Below are 7033 nucleotides of genomic sequence, written 5' to 3'. Positions count from 1 at the left end.
AATTTGATAGTGTAATGCTGGCCGTAAGAAAAAATAGAGCATAAAAATTCTGTTATTAAAGGAAATGACCTAACTGCTTCATAATAGTGCAAGAAAAACAAAACGAATTCATTTCTAAAATTTTATAGTTAAAAAGTGTGGTACAGGAACATCGTTTTAAGTCACTCACTCAATTTACTAAGTTTGCAATGTAATTTTACGCGAGGATGCCGATTTTCTACCTGTAGGTCTTGATTTTTTTTTAAATGGAAACTATAATTCATAGTACGAAAATGGTTTTTTATGACGATGAGCAAACGAGTAAAATTACCTGTGCGCAAAAATAAACTCGCGTTTAAACAGCGTAATAACTGGGCCTGTCCGGCGCTGTGCACAATTTTGGGGGCCATAAGTGTTATTAATTATTATTAGTGTTTATAAAAATTGTTTTAACTCTTTTAGTTACTGTAAGATTTTCTATGTTTCAAATAGGTTAGGTGTTTTTAATTTTGTTATATCTCGTTATTTTGAATTAATAAATAAAATTTGAATAATAGCTTTGTTTTGTTTACTTAGGGTACAAACATAATGGCCAACACCAACGCAACATCGTAGCCAACACCAACGCAACGGCGAGATGAAAATGCTCTATTATGTTTGTACCCTTAGGTAATTTAGGCATTCATATTCTAAAACATTAAAAAACCCTTTTTAAAAAAAAAGTAGTTTGATTTGTAAATGTATGTGTTATTCCAATAAAAAATTCACAGTCCTTTACGAAGATGCAACCGGGGGGGCATTGAAAATGATGAATAAAAACGTAAAAATATGATTAGTGTTAATATGAGTGTATTACATACATATGTTTAAATAACGAACTTAACAAAAAACAACAGATTTAAATATTCACTGAAAAAGTAGTAATGTTAACATTAAATGAAGCATTATCAATAATATTTATGCGATCGCACCTATCCGTAAAACAAGCAAGCAAAAAAACAACATACAAAACATCAGGTTAACATGACAGATCATGATCGATGACAGATAAAGAATTCTTACTGAAAGTTACACTTTACGATATAATTTTTTAACTGTTAAAGGCAAACCCCATTTAAACACAAAACTTTTTAATACCTACTACTGTATCTAAAAGACATTTTTTTTTGAATTACTAAATTATTAGCCACACTTCTGTTTTTCTTGGCTGTTGTGCGTCACGTCACAGATTAACAAACCCACGTTTGCACCACAAGGCGATGCTGCAGACCACTAGGTAAACCGGTCGTAGAAATTTATGTTATACAACTTGTAGTCAATCTACACAAATATTACCAAAATCTTTATTAAAATGTGTTCAGATTTTGTTAAAAGTAGGTATAAGTCAAAATCGCAAAACTTAAATTTGATATGAGTTTCTTAGTTTTTAACGAATATAGTGGCGAATTACAAAAATTCCTTTTAAATGAAAATTAATCAGTTAAATAAAATAATTTAATAAATTATTAATTATTTTTCCAACATATTTTACTTTGCAAATTTTTATAAATATTCAGACTCGCCAATATCCACCAGTCCAGCCTGTGTGTAGTCCACCGTGTCCAGCCTGTTTAAACAAACGTAGGCCGATTCCTTTTCGGCGTCGGCGTCGTCGTGACCCTGGCCGATGGAAGAGTCTTGAAGACGCTTATCCGCGCATAGGAACAAGTTGACTGCGTAACGTATTGCGTATTAATCGATTCTGAAACTTTCTATCTCATGTATAACATGTTACGCAAGTTTATTATTTTAATCTCGATTTTAATAGATAAATGTGTGAAATGCCACCTGAAACTTTATTCAATAACATATATTTTCCTCCATTTGTGATTTTTAATTTTAAGCGAAAATTAAGTATAACATTTTAGGAAAAAGAAACACTGTAATATTTAAAAGAATAAGAAGAAATTAGTCTTATTTTGAAAGAAAAATATAGAAAAAACTCTTTCTATAGAAGAAATTCTTTATACTAACCAGAATCCGGTGACATATACGCGGTCTCACCGGAAACATTACTTATTACTTCGCATAACTTGAAGAATATCTACATTTAATATTGAACACTTCAGAAATACACCAGTAAAAATATTTATTATTTGAGATTAAACCTCGAATTAAATTATAAATATTAGTTACCTATGTTGTTATAGTTTTTATAAGCCTGTTTAACGACTTAATAAGTTACCTAGCGAAAAAATCTGTGCACGTACCTACCACTATTGTTACAGGTTAATTCGTTAAAGAAGAGAATTTTACACAAATTAAAAACGCTAAAACTTTAATGGTATTACTTGTGCATTATTGGCCTTATAATGCAATTAGTTGGAATTATATCTTCTTTAAATAAAATTAGACTTTTTAACGTTACATATTATTTGTGGTATTAGTGGTATTATATTGGAATCAGCTTGGCATTAGTGGGGCGTTATATGAGAAATTTTGGTATTTAATTTGTATTTTTGGCATTACTTTGGCATTAGTATACAGACATTTGTCAGCGCGCGGTTTACCCCTTGTAGATAATCAAAAAGTTTTTTGATAAAATTTGCTTTTTATATCAGATCATTTCTATAAAAAATTACATTAGATTTTTATTCAAGACGCTGGGTAATTAAAACATTGACTAATAAAGCTTGTCCACTTTAATATAAGGGGTCACGAAATATCCTCCTTGGAGTCTTTGGGTTAAGGGGTGTATAATAAATTAATCCTTGTTTTATAATAAAAACCATAAAACATTTATTTGTGAGTAAAATAATGCAATGGTTGGATATCTCTCCTTTATAATTAGGTGACCAAAAATGCACTAAAAAAAATCTTGTAATTATTTAGTAATTATGTCAATATTACTTAATTGATTTTTTAGTCTATTTTATTTTATGTACAAATATATTACTAAATTTAAATCTAAGCATTCAGTAATAAAACACTTTCTGGGGGCCCTCTTATATCGTAAGAGGTTACGAAATATACTCCTGGTTACACCCCTTACAGAAAACAGTGTAAGGGGTGTAAATAAATTGTATAATCACATAATCACTGTTTTTTATAATAAAAACTATAAAACATTTCTTATTTGTGAGATTAAAAGAACAAAACACATTGGTTAAAATAAGTACATTCAATACATGCTTTTGAATGTGCATACATATGTATGTGTTAGACATTTATACAGGGTGGCCCATCGAAAACGTTCCGCAAGGCATAACGGCCAGGGTATTTTTTTTTTAATTTCGTCAATTTTGTTTGTGAGGGGGACAACTTTTGCCCCAAAAATGATTGCAAAATCTTCAACCCTCTGAGCGGGGGTCTCAGTCCCAACTTTGTTCAGATGGGAAGGGGGGTCAAGTGGCACCGCAATGAAAAGAGCTTTCGATTCTCTATATTTCCCCGCCTCGTTTTTGAAAATCGATCTAGTCGTTGAGAAAATATGAAGGATTGAAATTTGATAAGTTTATTTAAACATTTATCAGAGTAAATGATATGGATAAATTCCTTCGACCAATTTGAGGTTTTTTCTTATTATTTCTAGATGTTTACGCATTTTTACATTTGCCACAAGGTTGAACGATCACGTGCTAGATAGCTGTTCTGTGACTTGTGCGTTGAAGTTCTTCTCAATATCGTTAAACTTTTTAGCAATTATGGTATACTCACTTGCAGAAAAAGTAGAAACAATCGAACTTTATTTTAAAAATAATTTTTCTATATCATTTATCTATATCATTTACTCTGATAAATGTTTAAATAAACTTTTCAAATTTCAATTCGTCATATTTTCTGAATGACTCGACCGATTTTCAAAAACGAAGCGGGAAAGTATAGAGAATAGAAAGCCCTTTTCATTGCAGTACCACTTGACCCCCCTTCCCATTTGAAAAAAATGGGGGATGACACCCCCGCTTAGAGGGTTGAAGATTTTGCAATCATTTTTGGGGCAAAAGTTGTCCCCCTCACAAACAAAATTGACGTGTTTTTGAATTTTCTGAAAAAAAAATTACCCTGGCCGTTATGCCTTGCGGAACGTTTTCGATGGGCCACCCTGTATACCTAGTATATTTTTATTTAACATACCAATCAGGAAAAAATCCAAAACCTACCGTTATAGGAGGTACCTATAAGATGATTAAACTTATATAATGACAACTACTTATCGGATATCAAATTAATTACTACTGTCCATCTACTGTTAGCTACTGTCTAGGTAGAATATACCTAGAGTACCTACACATGACCTACACCCAAGGTTATTAGATTCTACAGGTTACCTCAGTCGGCAGATTTTAGGCGAGAGGTGCGCGGAGGACGGCGGGTGTGCGTGACGTAGTTCTGAGACCCGCTGTATCTCTTTTTAATACCTTCCATTTCTTTCTTTCTCGTACGGTTTAATGGCAATGGCCGTTGGTTTGGTAGTGGTTTTGTGTCGTTTTTGTATTATTTCTTTATTTTCTAATATTTCTTTAAGTGTTACTGGTTAATTTAATTGTGGTCTGTGAACTACACATATTTAAGTACTTTGTGGACAATTTATTATTTGCGTAGATCTCAGGAACTGGCAATTAAGTGAGTATAATTACTTATATAAATGTTCAGTCTAGAGAAACGTTTATCGGCATGTTTATACTAATTTTTAATAACTATTTATTTTTGAAAAAAAAACAATAAGATTTAATATTTTTAGAATGCTGTGAACTCAGTATACAGTTACTACTTGTCAAAATAGCCTAGAAAAGGCTAAAAATTTGGAAAAATTATTAAATTTCATGCTTTCCCGAAGAATACCGAAATTACTCAAATATGGGTGCAGATTCAAAGGGTGTAGAGTTGTAGAGATGGAAAATGGAATGTAGAAACTTGTAGGATTTGTTCAGATCATTTTACCGATGACGATTATGAAAGAGATCTTCAAGTAAGAGGAATTATTAGGACTTGGAAACTAAGAAAAACATTAAAAGCAATTGGTAAATAATTCAAAGCTTTTCGGCTTTTTTGTAATATAATATTTTTAGTTATATAGGTATGAGTAGAATCTTATGTAAAAAGTAAAAACAGTCAGTCCACCTGGACAAAATTGATCCATTGAGGCAAAAACGAGTTGAACAAAGAAGAACACAAGTGGCGGTGGAGGAATTACTAATGAAAATTTCGAGGAAGGCAATGTAAATGTTGCCGAGGAACACAGTACCGTAGCATCTGGAGCTGTTATTACTTGTGTTGGTCATCCAATGTATGATGAATTATTGTTAAAATATAATGAATTGAAAACTATCCTATCTCTAAAGGAAGAATTATTGATGGCAGAGGACCAAAAAATTAAGAAATAACAAAAACAACTTTTAAAATCTCAACTACACTTGAAGCAGAAAAGTCCTATAAAACAGTAGAATACTAAGTCGGTTAGTTTATTTATAAATTTTAAACTCAACTTTTGTTCTAAATTTAAACTTTAAGTTTAAAGAAAATAATACGTAAATATGTACAAGAAATGCTAAAAATTTTTTTTTACAATGTAAGCTATTTTTATTTATATACATATTTAGAAATTAATTATACAAACCATGTCGTAAAATTGGTATTTCTGAATTGTTTAAAACTATTTGTACTAAATTTGCATATACATCATTTATATTACAAATAAATAATTTATTGCTTTGATTAGGTACTTTGATTTATTTATTCCAATAACTATACAAATTCAGATATTACTAAATAAAAATGTAAAATTATTGATAATAATTTCAAATATTAAATTTTATTTATTGTATCTATCTTTATAAATATATACCAAAAATATTTATGAAAAAGAAAATCAAGATTTATTCACGATAAGATCCTTTACACAAAATCTTCAAAATTAATTAACTTTATACGTTTTAATACATTTACACATTTCTTTTAAATTATATGAAAATAATTGAATTTTTTACATTTTAGAAAAAAATATAAATCATTACAAAATAATACCAATCTTTTGTATTTTGCATTATTTTAAAGAGACACGACAAAATACAAATTTAAACTGTTAGTACGAGAGAGACAAAATCCATATAACTTCTAGGCTAGACAAAGAGGAACTGGGTCTCGGGCTGACGTCACGCGCTATGATTGGTTGGGCTTAGGTGAGGTAACCTTTAGAGTATAATAACCTTGACCTACACCTACCTAAAGCTTATTTTGACTTTACCTCTCACTTCGGTGTCACAAGCTGAATTTTTCAGGGATGGAAGTACAAGTACATGATATGATGGGGACCCTTATTCCGAAAGTAGTACAAAATTAGACCGGGTAAAAGGGCACTATCATCAAAAATCGATATATTAATACCACCGTATAGAGAAAACAAATACTTATTTTTTGATCTAGTACACAATAAAGTCTTCGTAGGGAGTAATTTTTTATAATTATTTACAAAAAAACATTTCCATTAGGGCTTATGACCAAAAAAAACTTTAAACATGAATACATTTCAATCATGCGAAAATTTGGTTTAAAAATAGAATTTTTTAATATAACTTTCATTTAACGAAAAACGAAGGCCTAAATGAAAAAAAGAAACAATTTAAAAGGTAACAAAGCAAACGCCATATTTTTTGCTTTTAAACTAATAAAGATATATCAATAAACAATTAGCGATGTAATGGTTTTTGCGCGCGCTGGCCGACTGCAGTTTAAGGAAAAGAGTAGTTGCACTCTCGCAAATATTTTCTGCCAGTTTTTGCAAGATGTCGAATATCGGCAGGTTGCAAAGCGTTTCAGCACAAAATAGAAATCAACCTATTTTGAGCAGTGTCTAGCCCTAGCAGTCAACTATTAAGCTTGACCAATCAGGTTGGTTAGCGTGGTTATTTGTAGTGTGTTAATTCATTTGTGTTTGTCAAAAACTCTAACGTGATTGGTCGGGCTTAATAGTTGCTTGCTAGGGCTAGACACAAGTCCTATTTTGTGGTTTCAGTTTCAGTCACAGGTTTCAGTTGAATTCCGTCCGTCGAGCGTCGAGCTGCGAGGTTCGAGCGTT

The 7033-nt window shown here is 31.0% G+C and overlaps 1 long non-coding RNA gene across 1 annotated transcript; it reads left to right on the top strand.

Annotated features, from left to right (window-relative positions):
• The first annotated feature begins 4259 nt into the window (after positions 1–4259).
• On the top strand, positions 4260–5673 carry LOC115890702. The gene is made up of 2 exons (XR_004051680.1): positions 4260–4581; positions 4700–5673. It is a non-coding gene; the product is annotated as an uncharacterized LOC115890702 (long non-coding RNA).
• The last annotated feature ends 1360 nt before the right edge of the window (positions 5674–7033 follow it).

The sequence above is a fragment of the Sitophilus oryzae genome, unplaced genomic scaffold, assembly GCF_002938485.1.
Source record: "Sitophilus oryzae breed Bouriz unplaced genomic scaffold, Soryzae_2.0 scaffold_907_pilon_pilon, whole genome shotgun sequence".
NCBI classification, from domain to species: domain Eukaryota; kingdom Metazoa; phylum Arthropoda; class Insecta; order Coleoptera; family Curculionidae; genus Sitophilus; species Sitophilus oryzae.
The sequence above is the reverse complement of the archived record's forward strand: the minus strand, read 5'-3'. Positions and strand labels throughout refer to the sequence as shown.